Source organism: Ranitomeya variabilis, chromosome 2 (assembly GCF_051348905.1).
Source record: "Ranitomeya variabilis isolate aRanVar5 chromosome 2, aRanVar5.hap1, whole genome shotgun sequence".
NCBI classification, from domain to species: Eukaryota; Metazoa; Chordata; class Amphibia; order Anura; family Dendrobatidae; genus Ranitomeya; species Ranitomeya variabilis.
Window position 1 is genome coordinate 946191588 of NC_135233.1, and position 18042 is coordinate 946209629.

General features: G+C 45.0%; 1 protein-coding gene across 1 annotated transcript in view; it reads left to right on the forward strand.

Annotated features, from left to right (window-relative positions):
- Window positions 1–4536: 4536 nt before the first annotated feature.
- IGSF10 (immunoglobulin superfamily member 10) overlaps window positions 4537–18042 on the forward strand; it is a 106364-nt gene continuing 92858 nt past the window's right edge. Inside the window, exon 1 of the mRNA XM_077290751.1 lies at window positions 4537–4944. The gene's annotated coding sequence lies outside the window, so the exon portion shown is untranslated. The remainder of the gene's footprint in view (window positions 4945–18042) is intronic.

Here is an 18042-nt window from a genome sequence, read left to right on the forward strand (position 1 = left end):
CCACCATAACATCTTTAATGGATTCAGAAAGACCCTTTCTGAAAATTGCAGCCAAGGCATCCTCATTCCATTTAGTCAGTACAGACTATTTTCTAAATTTCTGGCAAAATGATTCTGCCGCTTCTTGACCCTGACACAGGGCCAACAAGGTCTTCTCAGCATGATCCACTGAATTAGGTTCATCATACAATAACCCAAGCGCCTGAAAAAAGGTGTCTACATTAAGCAACGCCGGATTCCCAGGTTCCAGGGCAAATGCCCAATCCGGGGGGTCACCACGCAGCAGAGATATAACAATTTTAACCTACTGGATGGAATCACCAGAGGAACGGGGTTTCAGAGCAAAAAACAGTTTACAGTTATTTGTAAAGCTCAAAAATTTTGACCTGTCCCCAAAAAACAAATCAGGAGTTGGAATTCTAGGCTCTAAAACCGGAGTCTGAACGATATAATCGGAAATACCCTGTACTCTAGCAGCAAGTTGATCCACACGAGAAGCCAATCCCTGAACATCCATACCAGCGCCGAACTCCTGAGCCACCCAGAGGTAAAGAGGGAAGAAAAAAAAAAAACACAACAGACTACAGAAAAAAAAATGGCTCAGCACTTTCCTTCCCTTCTTCTGAGATGCGGTTAACTCATTGTTGGCCAGTTGTACTGTTATGATCTGGTGGCCTAAGAGTAGCATGAGACGTACTCTGGAGAAGGTGGTACCTGTACTGACCGCAGACCCTGAACTTAACACCGCAACTAGAAGTAGCCGTGGAATGTACCTATCACTCCCTAGACATCTCGACACAGCCGGAGGACTAATTACCCCTAGAGATAGAAAAGGGAAAACTATCTTGCCTCAGAGAAAATCCCAAAGGATAGACAGCCCCCCACAAATATTGACTGTGAGAGGAGAGGGAAAAAACATACACAGACTGAAATCAGAATTTAGCAAAGGAGGCCACTTCTAGCTAAATAGAAAGGATAGGACAGAGTACTATGCAGTCAGTATTAAAACACTAGAAAATATCCACCACAGAAAATACAAAAACTCCACAGCTAACTAAAGATATGGAGGGTATATCTGCATCTCCAGAGATACCAGCTTGGCTAAACAAATCCTTATACTGACCAAGCTGGACAAGACAAAAACATGGAAAAGAACCGAACAACAAGGCCACAGCATGTGGACAGCAAAAAATCAAGGCAAGAACTTATCTTTGTTAAAATGAACAGCAAAGCAGGAGAGACTAGGCAGGGATGTGAATCCTCCAGGAACAATGGACAACTGGCACTGACTAAAGGGTCAGGCAAGACTAAATAGCCCAGTCAGGATAGCAAAAAGTGAACACACCTGATAAATGCTGAGATTCAGAGACAGCAGCGCTACCACTTACAACCACCAGAGGGAGCCCAAGAGCAGAATTCACAACAGTACCCCCCCTTGAGGAGGGGTCACCGAACCCTCACCAGAGCCCCCAGGCCGATCCGGACGAGCCAAATGAAAGGCACGAACCAAATCGTCAGCATGAACATCGGAGGCAACAACCCAAGAATTATCCTCCTGGCCATAACCCTTCCATTTGACAAGATACTGAAGCTTCCGCCTCGAAAAACGAGAATCCAAAATCTTCTCAACCACATACTCCAACTCCCCATCAGTCAACACCGGGGCAGGAGGATCAACAGAGGGAACAACGGGCACCACATATTTCAGCAACAAAGATCTATGAAAAACATTATGGATGGAAAAAGAGGCTGGAAGGGCCAAACGAAAAGACACTGGATTGATAATCTCAGAAATCCTATAAGGGCCAATAAACCGCGGCTTAAACTTAGGGGAAGAAACCTTCATAGGAACATGACGGGAAGACAACCAGACCAAATCCCCAACCCGAAGCCGGGAACCAACACACCGATGACAGTTAGCAAAACGCTGAGCCCCCTCCTGAGACAATACCAAATTGTCCACAACATGAGCCCAAATTTGCTGCAACCTGTCAACCACAGAGTCCACCCCAGGACAATCAGAAGGCTCAACCTGCCCCGAAGAAAAACGAGGATGAAAACCAGAGTTACAAAAGAAGGGTGAAACCAAGATAGCAGAACTAGCCTGATTATTAAGGGCAAACTCGCCCAATGGCAAGAAAGCCACCCAATCATCCTGATCAGCAGACACAAAGCATCTCAGATCGTTACGGAGTCGTGCCAGTGCCTTATAGCAGCAGACTCCTAAGAAAGTACACGAAGAAAAGCATATTGTGGAGAAGTGAGAAACGGGATCACAGCACAAAGGAGATAGAACCAGAAGGAGTCATGCCCTAAGATCGTAGCAACATCCTTCTGAGGCGCATAGCCGGCGGCTGGAACGCCGAGAAAGTAAGAGACTCCACGCATTACTTTGAACTACAGCCGGGCAGTTAACTACAGGTTGGCTGTCTCACCTTTACACCTAACGCAGACAACGGAGGCAATTGTGGGAGAGGGGCATCTCTAGGGTCCCTATAAAATAACTCCAGGCCAACCCCGTCATACGGGTGAGTCCTAGCCATATCATCTGGGGGACGGAGAGAGAAAGAACATCAGAAACAGACACAACAGTTGTGAGGACTATCCCGTGGTGCTCAGCAGGGAAGTACTACAACACACAGGCGCTGGTAGGAACGGCACTGATTTCCACCTGGAAAGGGAACTCTGGATGTGCCTTCGGACCGGCCGGTCTCAGCCAGCCCTGTTAGCAGTGCTCTGGATTGCGGATCCCCAAGCCTTCAGTAAAGAGGTAAAGAGACTGCAACCCTGTGTCCTCGTTATTCATCGCACTTTGCACCACGCTCCATCATCACACCTTTCATTGGACGCCCCTTAGCAGGGTCACGGACCGGGTCTAGCCACCGTGACAACCCCAGGACCGAGACAGAGAGGCCCACTACCGAGTACCCCGCGGCCCTGCGTCTGGGGGCGCTCCATATACATATATAAAACCCTACTGCATAGGCCAAAACATCTAACCCATATGACCCATAGGCTGATAAAATCACGTCCGTAATAAATTAAAGATTGGAGTGGGTGCACACTGTGTACTATGTACCTAGTAAATCAAAATGGCTAACTTCATATTTAGCTTCATGTATGGTGGACACTAGGAAACAGCAGTCTCCATAATTATGCAGTGCACTTCTTCAGGGAGCGCTGATTATATCACATTGATCAAGAGGTAAGCACAATGTATTACAGTAGACGTTCTTGACCATTCATATGGCCATTAATGCTAAATACAGATGTCCCATATATAGTGAACAGTGACACAAATAAATGTATATGCATTTACCAATTACAATAATTCTACTATAAGACAAAGCCTAAATATGAGGAAAACATTGAGTGCTACTCCACAAAATGACTGTCCCTTAGGTTCAATACCCATCTGTAACATGGAACTCAATATCTATCTATCTATCTATCTATCTTATTCTTTATCTATCCAATATCTAATGATCTATCTGTCTGTCTATTTCCATCTGTCATTGATCTGTTTCGTCCTAACTCTCCTAAATTGTTGATCATGTCCCGTAGGTGCAGAAGTTTAGCTGGTTATTAGGCTCTTTGCACCAGTCTGTACAGAGGTTAGTAGCCATTATCACACTCAAGATCATTACACAGCTTGTTAGCTTGTTAGTGATTTATGACCTGGTGAAGAAGGATGAGACCACCAAGAGGAAAGTGATTGCTATTTCTTCTTTACTGAGAATGTGTCTACATGACATAGATCCTTGAAACAAGCAGCTCCTGAGTGGACATCTATATATCACATTCATAGGAACAGACTGAGAACTATTTAGACATTTTACTACCTGTTGTGTAATGCTGTGCTATTATTTTTGTTGTTTTGCGTTGACTATATATGACATTATATATGACGTTCTTGAGGCTGTCGGAAATGGCAAAAAATGCCATCTGGTATGCAAACGGAGCACAGTGTTTCATACTTTTGTCTCCATTTGTCCTCTTTAAGTCAATGGCTCTGTGAGGGGCTCATCTGAATTATGTTTTTGGGAGATTAAGGCGAAAGCCCCAGAAGGAGACATTAATGCAGTATGAACAGGTCCTTAGGTAGCACACTGCGCTTACAGCAGAAATGAATTGAGGAAGTAATTTATGGTGAAATATTACACGAATAGGAAAGTGTCACCTACAATGAAGGTGACTGAAGGGTTGTAAGGTGACAGTACAGAGCTCCATCATTAGCCTACAACACTAATGTCTTCATCAATGTCGCTACTTGTTACGTATCACTTCGCTAATACACAAACCTTTTTATTCTAAGACATCTTTATCCATGGAAAGATTTTACTGCTTGCACTGACATTTAGAAGGATGCATACACACATTGTGTTACCAAAAATACAGGGATCGGATCGGGTGTCAATGACATCAGATGCTGTGCATGCCCTGCGCTACTCCTGTGATCTCCTAGGATGGGATGCTGAACAGCAGCTCCACTCTCTCCAGCCCAGAAGGAGACTGCAGGGGGCAGAAAGGAGACACAGGCTGATGACTCAAGAAAGGAATTCCAAAACTACATGAAAAGATAGAAAGGCAACTTCTGCTTCACAGGGAACAGATGGAGAGAGACCTGTAAGGAGCCGAACTGCTGCAAACTCTAGAGAGGACACAGCAGATCACACAGGCTGGATGCAGAATTATCACTGGGAAACAAATAGGAGCCATAAGTGAAGTGTGTGCTGCATGTAATGCAATGCCTGGAGGAGCGCTCACTACACGTCTCTGGCTCATTATGGACATGTCTATAGCCATAAAAGCAAAGAAACCTCATTGACATCTGGAAGGGATAACACGATCATTAACCTGTATCATTGGGGTGGACTGTCTACTTGAGAGCTGCACTAGAGTCTGCCCATCACATAAGGGAATCCTGCCATCTCCAAGTCCCAGGTACTGTTCTCATTTTATACAACTGTGTATTCACCTTTATGTAGAAATCATGTGCAAAACTAGTTCAGTGTCCACTTGTAATACATAAATGTTTCTCCTGAAGTCACTAGAACATAAGTAATAACTTCCTGAAATATTCTAATAAAATAGCGCAAAGACAATATAATGAAAGAATGAGATTACCTGCAAATCCTCTAGAAAATTATTTTGGTCAATTTTTGACATGCGAGACCCTGGGAATGGGATTAGAGGTTGTGATAACATAATCTGTCCTCCGCTGATGAATTCAGTGACAATCCACATGGTATTGAATTATGCTGACTAGGGTTGAGCGAAACGGGTCGATCATTTTCAAAAGTCGCCGACTTTTGGCTAAGTCGGCGTCTCATGAAACCCGATCCGACCCCTGTGCTTGTCGGCCATGCGGTACGCGACTTTCGCGCCAAAGTCGCGTTTCAATGACGCGAAAAGCGCCATTTCTCAGCCAATGAAGGTGAACGCAGAGTGTGGGCAGCGTGATGACATAGATCCTGGTCCCCACCATCTTAGAGAAGGGCATTGCAGTGATTGGCTTGCTGTCTGCGGCGTCACAGGGGCTATAAAGGGGCGTTCCCGCCGACCGCCATCTTACTGCTGCTGATCTGAGCTTAGGGACAGGTTGCTGCCGCTTCATCAGAAGCAGGGAGAGCGTTAGGCAGGGTCCACTAACCACCAAACCGCTTGTGCTGCAGCGATTTCCACTGTCCAACACCACCTTCGGTGTGCAGGGACTGTGGAAGCTATTTTTTTTTTTTTTTCCCCTCAGCGCTGTAGCTCATTGGGCTGCCCTAGAAGGCTCCGTGATAGCTGTATTGCTGTGTGTACGCCACTGTGGAAACCAACTGCTTTTTTCAAAGCACATATCCTCTTGTTCCTTCCTTTCTGCACAGCTATCTTTTCTGTTTTTCCACACTTTTTATTTAATTTGTGCATCAGTCCACTCCTATTGCTGCCTGCCATACCTGGCTTACATTACTGCAGGGAGATAGTAATTGTAGGACAGTTTTTTTTTTTTTTTTGTTTTTTTTTTTTTGTGGGAGATTAAGATTGGCATTTCTGCTACAGTGCCATCCCTGTGTGTGCCATCTCTCACTGAGTGGGCCATAGAAAGCCTATTTATTTTTTCCGTGATTTGTGTTCTAAAATCTACCTCAACACAAAAACAGTACATCAATCAGTGGGAGAAAAATATTGGCCTCAGTCAGGGCTTGTGTGCCACTGCTGTGTGTGCTATCTCTCATTCAGTGGGCTATAGCAAGCCTATTTTTTTTTTTTTTTTTTAATATTATTTGGTTTCTAATTCTCCCTGAAAAAAAAAAAAAAAACCTAAAAAAACAGTGGGAGAATAATATTGCCCTTTCAGCTTGTGTGCCAGTCTTGACTCCTGGGTGTGCCACCTCTCTCCCTCTCATTCAGTGGGCCATAGAAAGCCTATTTATTTTTTTTTTTAAATATTATTGGGTTTCTAAAGTCTCCCTGAAAAAACAAAAAATACATAAAAAAACAGTGGGAGAGTAATATTGCCCTTTCAGCTTGTGTGCCAGTCTTGACTCCTGGGTGTGCCACCTCTCTCCCTTTCATTCAGTGGGCCATAGAAAGCCTATTTATTTTTTCCGTGATTTGTGTTCTAAAATCTACCTCAACACAAAAACACTACATCAATCAGTGGGAGAAAAATATTGGCCTCAGTCAGGGCTTGTGTGCCACTGCTGTGTGTGCTATCTCTCATTCAGTGGGCTATAGCAAGCCTATTTTTTTTTTTTTTTTTAATATTATTTGGTTTCTAAAGTCTCCCTGAAAAAAAAAAAAAAACATAAAAAAACAGTGGGAGAGTAATATTGCCCTTTCAGCTTGTGTGCCAGTCTTGACTCCTGGGTGTGCCACCTCTCTCCCTTTCATTCAGTGGGCCATAGAAAGCCTATTTATTTTTTGGTTTTTTTAATATTATTTGGTTTCTAAAGTCTCCCTGAAAATAAAAAAAAAAAATACATAAAAAAACAGTGGGAGAGTAATATTGCCATTTCAGCTTGTGTGCCAGTCTTGACTCCTGGGTGTGCCACCTCTCTCCCTCTCATTCAGTGGGCCATAGAAAGCCTTGTTTTTTTGTTTTTTTTTTAATATTATTTGGTTTCTAAAGTCTCCCTGAAAATAAAAAAAAAAAACATAAAAAAACAGTGGGAGAGTAATATTGCCATTTCAGCTTGTGTGCCAGTCTTGACTCCTGGGTGTGCCACCTCTCTCTCTAATTGTGGGCCATAGAAAGCCTATTTATTTTTTGGTTTTTTTAATATTATTTGGTTTCTAAAGTCTCCCTGAAAATAAAAAAAAAAAATACATAAAAAAACAGTGGGAGAGTAATATTGCCCTTTCAGCTTGTGTGCCAGTCTTGACTCCTGGGTGTGCCACCTCTCTCCCTTTCATTCAGTGGGCCATAGAAAGCCTATTTATTTTTTGGTTTTTTTAATATTATTTGGTTTCTAAAGTCTCCCTGAAAATAAAAAAAAAAAATACATAAAAAAACAGTGGGAGAGTAATATTGCCATTTCAGCTTGTGTGCCAGTCTTGACTCCTGGGTGTGCCACCTCTCTCCCTCTCATTCAGTGGGCCATAGAAAGCCTTGTTTTTTTGTTTTTTTTTTAATATTATTTGGTTTCTAAAGTCTCCCTGAAAATAAAAAAAAAAAACATAAAAAAACAGTGGGAGAGTAATATTGCCATTTCAGCTTGTGTGCCAGTCTTGACTCCTGGGTGTGCCACCTCTCTCTCTAATTGTGGGCCATAGAAAGCCTATTTATTTTTTGGTTTTTTTAATATTATTTGGTTTCTAAAGTCTCCCTGAAAATAAAAAAAAAAAATACATAAAAAAACAGTGGGAGAGTAATATTGCCCTTTCAGCTTGTGTGCCAGTCTTGACTCCTGGGTGTGCCACCTCTCTCCCTTTCATTCAGTGGGCCATAGAAAGCCTATTTATTTTTTGGTTTTTTTAATATTATTTGGTTTCTAAAGTCTCCCTGAAAATAAAAAAAAAAAATACATAAAAAAACAGTGGGAGAGTAATATTGCCATTTCAGCTTGTGTGCCAGTCTTGACTCCTGGGTGTGCCACCTCTCTCCCTCTCATTCAGTGGGCCATAGAAAGCCTTGTTTTTTTGTTTTTTTTTAATATTATTTGGTTTCTAAAGTCTCCCTGAAAATAAAAAAAAAAAACATAAAAAAACAGTGGGAGAGTAATATTGCCATTTCAGCTTGTGTGCCAGTCTTGACTCCTGGGTGTGCCACCTCTCTCTCTAATTGTGGGCCATAGAAAGCCTATTTATTTTTTGGTTTTTTTAATATTATTTGGTTTCTAAAGTCTCCCTGAAAATAAAAAAAAAAAATACATAAAAAAACAGTGGGAGAGTAATATTGCCCTTTCAGCTTGTGTGCCAGTCTTGACTCCTGGGTGTGCCACCTCTCTCCCTTTCATTCAGTGGGCCATAGAAAGCCTATTTATTTTTTGGTTTTTTTAATATTATTTGGTTTCTAAAGTCTCCCTGAAAATAAAAAAAAAAAATACATAAAAAAACAGTGGGAGAGTAATATTGCCATTTCAGCTTGTGTGCCAGTCTTGACTCCTGGGTGTGCCACCTCTCTCTCTAATTGTGGGCCATAGAAAGCCTTTTTATTTTTTTCCTTCATTTGTGTTTTAAAATCAACCTCAACACAAAAACACTACATCAATCAGTGGGAGAAAAATATTGGCCTCAGTCAGGGCTTGTGTGCCACTCCTGTGCGTGCCATCTCTCATTCAGTGGGCCATAGAAAGCCTTGTTTTTTTGTTTTTTTTTTAAATATTATTTGGTTTCTAAAGTCTCACAGAGAAAAAAAAAAAAATAAATTAGGTGGGAGATTAATATTGACATTAGTGCTTGAGTGACAGTCCTGCGTGTGTGTCATCTCTGTGATTTGGTGTCACAGAAAACAGAGTGTGTAACATTGTGCCTGATTTTCCTTGTGGTCTCACCAACCTGTTAAGGGATATTGAAATCATACTGAAGTTATAGCTCACCGTGTAAGTTGTTTGACAGCAACAAATAAAGTTAGTTTGGTTACGATTTTTAAACAATGAGGAAGTCTGGTGCAAGAGGTCGTCGTGGGCGTTCATTGTCAGCTGGTAATGATGGTAGTGGTAGTGGAGCATCAGGTGGTCGTGGGGATAAAAATATTCCACCTAAGTCTGGAGCTGTGGAGCCAGTTTCGTCGTCAGGCTACACAAGGCCTCGAACGCTCTCTTTTCTGGGAGTAGGAAAACCGCTTTTAAAGGCTGAGCAGCAACAGCAAGTTTTGGCTTACATTGCAGACTCAGCCTCTAGCTCTTTTGCCTCCTCTTCCGAAACTGGTAAATGTAAAAGCAGCGCGTCGCTTGTGGATGTTCACGGTCAGGGACAAGTCGCTTCCTTGTCCTCCTCAGCAAAAACTACAACAAGAGAGAAGGATGCAGCAGGCGACACAACGGGTCACTCCATGGAGCTCTTTACACATACCGTCCCTGGCTTAGAAAGTGAAACATTTAACAGGCCATGCCCATTACAAGTAGATTCTGACATGGAGTGCACTGATGCACAGCCACAGCCAGAGTACTATGCTGCTCCTTTGACTCAGACCACCACATTGCCCTCTCAGGGTACAGATCCACAATCAGACCCTGATGAGACTATGTTGCCCCGCCACGAACGCTATACCACCGACCGACACAGTGACACAGACGAAGTTGCACACGAGCTCGAAGAGGAGGTAATAGATGACCCAGTTATTGACCCCGATTGGCAGCCATTGGGGGAACAGGGTGCAGGCGGCAGTAGTTCAGAAGCGGAGGTGGAGGAGGGGCCGCAGCAGGCATCAACATCGCAACAGGTTCCATCTGCCGGGCCCGTATCTGGCCCAAAACGCGTGTCAAAGCCAAAACCTGTTGGAGGACAGCGTGGCCATCCGGTTAAAGCTCAGTCTGCAATCCCTGAAAAGGGATCCGAGTCTAGGAAGAGTGCAGTCTGGCATTTTTTTAAACAACATCCAACTGATCAGCGCAAAGTCATCTGTCAAAAATGTTCAACTAGCTTAAGCAGAGGTCAGAATCTGAAAAGTCTAAATACTAGTTGCATGCATAGACACTTAACCACCATGCATTTTCAAGCCTGGACTAACTACCAAACGTCCCTTAAGGTTGTAGCACCCTCGGCCAATGAAGCTAGTCAGCAACGCAACATCCCTTCCGTCACTGTAAGGCCACCATTTTCCGCACCACCGGCAGTATCTGTGCAGGTTTCTTTGCCAGCCAAAAGCAGTCAGGGTCAGGGAATCACCAGTTTAGTAGGAGGAAATATTGCATCTAGGGCACCGGCGGAAACAATACCGTCTCCAACCGTCTCTCAGTCTGCCATGTACACCGGCACACCCGAAAGTTCCACGATCTCCTGCTCTCCAGTCCAGCTCACCCTACATGAGACTCTGGTTAGAAAAAGGAAGTACTTATCCTCGCATCCGCGTACACAGGGTTTTAACGCCCACATAGCTAGACTAATCTCGTTAGAGATGATGCCCTACCGTTTAGTTGAAAGCGAAGCTTTTAAAGCCCTGATGGAGTACGCTGAACCACGATACGAGCTACCTAGTCGACACTTTTTTTCCAGAAAAGCCATCCCAGCCCTGCACCAGCATGTTAAACAGCGCATCGTCCATGCACTTAGGCAATCTGTGAGTACAAAGGTGCACCTGACTACAGATGCATGGACCAGTAGGCATGGCCAGGGACGTTATGTGTCCATCACGGCACACTGGGTGAATGTGGTGGATGCAGGGTCCACAGGCGACATCAATTTAGGGACAGTTGTGCCTAGCCCACGGTCTAGGAAACAGTTGGCTGTAGGCGTTCGCACCCCCTCCTCCTCCTCCTCGTCCTCCTGCAGAAGCTACAGCTCTTCCACAGAACGCAGTCGGCCAACCACTCCATCGGCAGATGACACTGTTGCACACCAGTTGTCCCATTATGGGCCAGCTACTGCCAAGCGTCAGCAGGCTGTATTGGCTATGAAGTGTTTGGGCGACAACAGACACACCGCGGAAGTTCTGTCCGAGTTCTTGCAACAAGAAACGCAGTCGTGGCTGGGCACAGTAGATCTTGAGGCAGGCAAGGTAGTGAGTGATAACGGAAGGAATTTCATGGCTGCCATCTCCCTTTCCCAACTGAAACACATTCCTTGCCTGGCTCACACCTTAAACCTGGTGGTGCAGTGCTTATTGAAAACTTATCCTGGGTTCTCCGACCTGCTCCTCAAAGTGCGTGCACTTTGCTCACATATCCGACGTTCGCCTGTACACGCCAGCCGTATGCAGACCTATCAGCGGTCTTTGAACCTTCCCCAGCATCGCCTAATCATAGACGTTGCAACAAGGTGGAACTCAACACTGCACATGCTTCAGAGACTGTGCGAACAGAGGCGTGCTGTTATTTATTTGTGGGAGGATACACGGGCAGGCAGTAGGATGGCAGACATGGAGTTGTCAGGTGTGCAGTGGTCGAAGATACAAGACATGTGTCAAGTCCTTCAGTGTTTTGAGGAATGCACACGGCTGGTTAGTGCAGACAACGCCGTAATAAGCATGAGCATCCCCCTAATGCGTCTGCTGATGCAAAGTTTGACGCACATAAAGGAGCAGGCGTCTGCACCAGAGGAAGAGGGAAGCCTTGATGACAGTCAGCCATTGTCTGGTCAGGGCAGTGTACAGGACGAGGTAGCGGGCGAAGAGGAGGTGGAGGACGAGGAGGATGATGGGGATGAGTATATTTTTAATGCGGAAACTTTCACGGGGGCACAGGAAATTGGTTGCGTGTCACGGCCGGGTTCTGGTTTTTTGAGGGACACAAGTGACGTAGATTTGCCTGCAACTGCCCCTCAACCAATCACAACCGGAGATTTGACAACTGGAACTTTGGCCCACATGGCGGATTATGCCTTACGTATCCTAAAAAGGGACACACGCATTACGAAAATGATGAACGATGACGATTACTGGTTGGCCTGCCTCCTTGATCCACGCTATAAAGGCAAATTGCAAAATATTATGCCACATGAGAACTTGGAACTAATATTAGCAACCAAACAATCAACTCTTGTTGACCGTTTGCTTCAGGCATTCCCAGCACACAGCGCACGTGATCGTTCTCACACAAGCTCCAGGGGGCAGCAGACTAGGAGTGTTAGGGGTGCACACATCAGAAGTGGCGTTGGACAGAGGGGTTTTCTGACCAGGTTGTGGAGTGATTTTGCTATGACCGCAGACAGGACAGGTACTGCTGCATCAATTGAAAGTGACAGGAGACAACATTTGTCCAGTATGGTTACTAACTATTTTTCATCCCTTATCGATGTTCTCCCTCAACCGTCATTCCCATTTGATTACTGGGCCTCCAAATTAGACACCTGGCCAGAATTGGCAGAATATGCATTGCAGGAGCTTGCTTGCCCGGCAGCAAGTGTCCTATCAGAAAGAGTATTCAGTGCTGCAGGTTCAATATTAACCGAAAAAAGGACTCGTCTGGCTACCCAAAATGTTGACGATCTAACATTCATTAAAATGAACCACAACTGGATTTCGAAATCTTTTGCCCCACCTTGCCCGGCCGACACCTAGCTTTCCTATGAAAAGCTCTTGCCTGTGAATTACTTTTCTAATGTCTAATTTGCTGCAGCTGATTGTACAGCATACGACATGTTTACACCTCCCTAAATGGCAAAACTCCCCACACGGGGCCGTGGTATCGCGACTTGGCGCAAGCACCCGTGAGACTGCTGTTTGTCTGAAGAGGTGGGTGTGCTCGCTTTTGGTTGACGGCATTGCTACTGGGTCCCTCATAGTACAATGTAGTGTCTCTGGCGGTGGTGGTGCGCACCCAACGTCAGACACACCGTTGTAACATGAGGGGCCCTGGGGCGGTCCCGCCGGCCTCAAGAGAGTTCCCCCCTACCCCAGCTCAAAATGTGCTCTACCACGTGCAAAATTATGTCGCACAGCTCCACCAATCTTTAGTCTATTCGCTGACATCATTCAATGTCTGGCACTGACAATACAAATTTGTAGACATCTATGATGCAACTTAAAGTAGTCTGTGTCTGTGTCCTATATTGGCACCATTAAATAGTTACTGCCAAATTACAATGTCAGAAACTCAGTAGATGAGCCCACCCCTGTACCTAAGTATGCCACCTTTTTTTTTTGTTTTGGTTGTTTTGCGAGACATTAACATCTATTTATATTTTGGGAGTACTGGGACAGACACTCCTTGCACTACTCCTCCACTCACCACCAAGCTGCCTGTGTATCCATGTAACCGCTGTAAAACTGCCATGAGCCTATTGTTTGTTATTTTAGGCCTTTGATAGCCTGTCTGCGGTCCCTACTTTAAATACTCCTCCACTGACCAGACCACTGCTGCCCGTGTACCCCTGGAACCAATTATAAAGTGCCTACAGCCAGCCCATTTTCTTATGTTAGGCCTTTGATAGCCTGTCTGCGGTCCCTACTTTAAATACTCCTCCACTCACCACCAAGCTGCCTGCCCGTGTATCCATGTAACCGCTGTGAAACTGCCATCATGAGCCTATTGTTTGTTATGTTAGGCCTTTGATAGCCTGTCTGCGGTCCCTACTTTAAATACTCCTCCACTGACCAGACCACTGCTGCCCGTGTACCCCTGGAACCAATTATAAAGTGCCTACAGCCAGCCCATTTTCTTATGTTAGGCCTTTGAAGCCTGTCTGCGGTCCCTACTTTAAATACTCCTCCACTCACCACCACCAAGCTGCCTGCCCGTGTATCCATGTAACCGCTGTGAAACTGCCATGAGCCTATTGTTTGTTATTTTAGGCCTTTGATAGCCTGTGTGCGGTCCCTACTTTAAATACTCCTCCACTCACCACCAAGCTGCCTGCCCGTGTATCCATGTAACCGCTGTGAAACTGCCATGAGCCTATTGTTTGTTATTTTAGGCCTTTGATAGCCTGTGTGCGGTCCCTACTTTAAATACTCCTCCACTCACCACCAAGCTGCCTGCCCGTGTATCCATGTAACCGCTGTGAAACTGCCATGAGCCTATTGTTTGTTATGTTAGGCCTTTGATAGCCTGTCTGCGGTCCCTACTTTAAATACTCCTCCACTGACCAGACCACTGCTGCCCGTGTACCCCTGGAACCAATTATAAAGTGCCTACAGCCAGCCCATTTTCTTATGTTAGGCCTTTGAAGCCTGTCTGCGGTCCCTACTTTAAATACTCCTCCACTGACCAGACCACTGCTGCCCGTGTACCCCTGGAACCAATTATAAAGTGCCTACAGCCAGCCCATTTTCTTATGTTAGGCCTTTGAAGCCTGTCTGCGGTCCCTACTTTAAATACTCCTCCACTGACCAGACCACTGCTGCCCGTGTACCCCTGGAACCAATTATAAAGTGCCTACAGCCAGCCCATTTTCTTATGTTAGGCCTTTGAAGCCTGTCTGCGGTCCCTACTTTAAATACTCCTCCACTCACCACCACCAAGCTGCCTGCCCGTCTATCCATGTAACCGCTGTAAAACTGCAATGAGCCTATTGTTTGTTATTTTAGGCCTTTGATAGCCTGTCTGCGGCCCCTACTTGCAATACTCCTCCACTGACCACAATGCTGCCTGGAGTGCCTGCCTGTGTATCCATGTAACCGATGTAAAACTGCCATGACTGCCTACTGTTTGTTATTTTAGGCCTTTGATAGCCTGTCTGCAGCCCCTACTTGCAATACTCCTCCACTGACCACACCAATGCTGCCCGTGTACCCCTGGAACCTATTTAAAAGTTCATAGAGCCTAGTTATATATTTTATTTACTATTAATAAGGCCATGATGGACTACGCTGTACCACGCTACAAGCTAACCAGTCGACACTTCTTTTGCGAGAAAAGCCATCCCAACCCTCCACCAGCATGTAGAAGACCGCATTGTCCATGCACTCTGGCAATCTGTGAGTACAAAGGTGCACCTGACAACAGACGCATGGACCTGTAGGCATGGCCACGGAAGATTACGTGTCCATTACGGCGCAATGGGTTAATGTGGTGGATGCATGGTCCACAGGGGACAGCCTACTAAGTCTGTCTGCAGTCCCTAATTCAAATTGTGCTCCACTGTCTAAATCGGAACTTCCACCTTCTGGCTTTCGGCCTATAGTATCAGAAATTAAACTGCATTTGGCCTTCAACTTTGGTTAGGGCCTACTAACGGCTTCTGCCCCTCCCTGGTGTTGCCCTCAACTAAATAAAGCTGAGCTTCAACCTTCTGCTCCAAATTACCATTTTGAAAAATGCAATAGGCTTTTCAGGCCTACTAAAGGAGTCTGTCTGTGTGCCCCTCCCTGGTGTTGTCCTCAACTAAATAAAGCTGAGCTTCAACCTTCCGGCTCTCATTATGTGGTTTTAAAAAAAAAAAAGGTGGTTAGGGCCTACTAACGGCTTCTGCCCCTCCCTGGTGTTGTCCTCAACTAAATAAAGCTGAGCTTCAACCTTCCGGCTCTCATTATGTGGTTTTAAAAAAAAAAATGGTGGTTAGGGCCTACTAACGGCTTCTGCCCCTCCCTGGTGTTGTCCTCAACTAAATAAAGCTGAGCTTCAACCTTCCGGCTCTCATTATGTGGTTTTAAAAAAAAAAAAGGTGGTTAGGGCCTACTAACGGCTTCTGCCCCTCCCTGGTGTTGTCCTCAACTAAATAAAGCTGAGCTTCAACCTTCCGGCTCTCATTATGTGGTTTTAAAAAAAAAAAGGTGGTTAGGGCCTACTAACGGCTTCTGCCCCTCCCTGGTGTTGTCCTCAACTAAATAAAGCTGAGCTTCAACCTTCCGGCTCTCATTATGTGGTTTTAAAAAAAAAAAATGGTGGTTAGGGCCTACTAACGGCTTCTGCCCCTCCCTGGTGTTGTCCTCAACTAAATAAAGCTGAGCTTCAACCTTCCGGCTCTCATTAAGTGGTTTTAAAAAAAAAATGGTGGTTAGGGCCTACTAACGGCTTCTGCCCCTCCCTGGTGTTGCCCTCAACTAAATAAAGCTGAGCTTCAACCTTCTGCTCCAAATTACCATTTTAAAAAATGCAATAGGCTTTTCCGGCCTACTAAAGGTGTCTGCCCCTCCCTGGTGTTGTCCTCAACTGAACAAAGCTGAGCTTCCACATTCTGGCTTTCGCCCTATACTATCAGATATTAAACTGCATTTGGCCTACTAGTGTGGTTAGGCCCTTGAAACAGTGTCTGCTGCTCTTGGGTTTGCTACTCCACTGAACAAAGCAATGCCGCCTGTTTAGTCCTGTTACCAATTTTGAACTGCATGTAGCCTACTTTATTCTTTGGCCCTATATCTGTTTCCTCCTCATCCTGCCCATTGCCCAGCCACTGCTAAATGAGTCTGCTGGTACATTGACCGAGACCACTACATTCCCCTTGTACTCTACACAGCCAGAATCTGTCCCTGCTGAAAGTAAGGTTCCCCTTCCCGCATGTTATACCACCTTACACAGGGACAAAGAGGAAGGTGCAGATGAAAGTGCAGGTTCCTTCATCAGGTGGGGGGGCATACTCGTTGGCGACGTCACTGGCACAGGGCCCCTCAGAGTACGCAAAAGTGTCGCTGCTGGTGGGAGGCGCCCCCGCCATGCAAACACACCGCCGTACTTTGAGGGGCCCTGTGCCAGTGGCAATGCGAACGAGTGGGCCCCCCCCCTGCTTGCTCAGGATCACAGCACTTGCAACTTTTAAATAATTACCTTTCCCTGCAACACCGCCGTGACGTAGTCCGCATTTCCTGGGCCCACGAAAAACTTGAGCCGGCCCTACTCCCCCCACAACTTTTGCCAAATGACCCCCAATTCCCTATGCCCAACTATTATTATAAAGTTAATTAAGATTGACAAGCTTCAGAAACAAGAATGGATGTTTTTGGCATTAAAATGGGCACTGTAGGTGTTTTCCTGGCCTCCACTCACTGCCGACTATGCTTCCCCATTGACTTGCATTGGGTTTCGTGTTTCGGTCGATCCCCGACTTTTAGCGATAATCGGCCGACTGCACTCGACTCGACTCTGGACAAAATCGGGTTTCCCAAAACCCTACTCGATCTTAAAAAAATGAAAGTCGCTCAACCCTAATGCTGACTACTCAGCTGTACTATCAGAAAACCGCTGCTGGCAGTCATTTACATAGAGGTGATAATGCCAAATAATAACAATAATAATACATAATAATAATATGGTTTATTTATATGGCGGCAACATATTCTACAGCGTTGTGTACAGTTGTTGAAACAAGTTCTTTTGGTGTTGCATCCCATTGTGAAGCATCGGCCAATTATATACAATGCAGATTTTTCAGTTTTATGCATCTGTACAAAGCAAAAAACCATACAGGAACCTTAATGTACTTCTCTTTCTTTACAGTAACTCTGTCCTGGTTTTAGGTTAGCTGAATGTGGCTATCATATGTAATGCTATAATACAATATGAGTGAAAGAAATAGGATGAATCAAGGATGAATTATGTCTAAAGATTGTTCCTGTCCAAATATTTTACACATGTATATGATTAGCAAGTGACTGGTGAATTGCCAAATATTTTGCAATTTTTTATCTGTAATAAGGTGTAAAGCAGCAAAGACATTTAGGCAGATCCTGAAGGGTTAACAACGCCATTCAATACACTTACAGTACAGCTGCATGTTGTGGAGGCTGTCCCTGATCTCTAGCTGTTATATAACTTCTGTGTGTGGTTATTTCCCACTTTTCCAATCCACGCTCTCCCATCACCACCCCCATCTGTAAGACCTCTACATACACAAAGGCTTCATGTTTCATCTGCTGGACAGAATAACTACTTAGCACACATTCTGCAAAAGAAGTAATAGGGGAGTCAAAGGAATTATATCAGCATATTTTCCTTCTTGGAAGCCTACCCTTCCAGGGATATCCATCTTCTTATAACGGTTAGTTTTCCTTGGAATGCCTACTTGGCAATCTGGAAG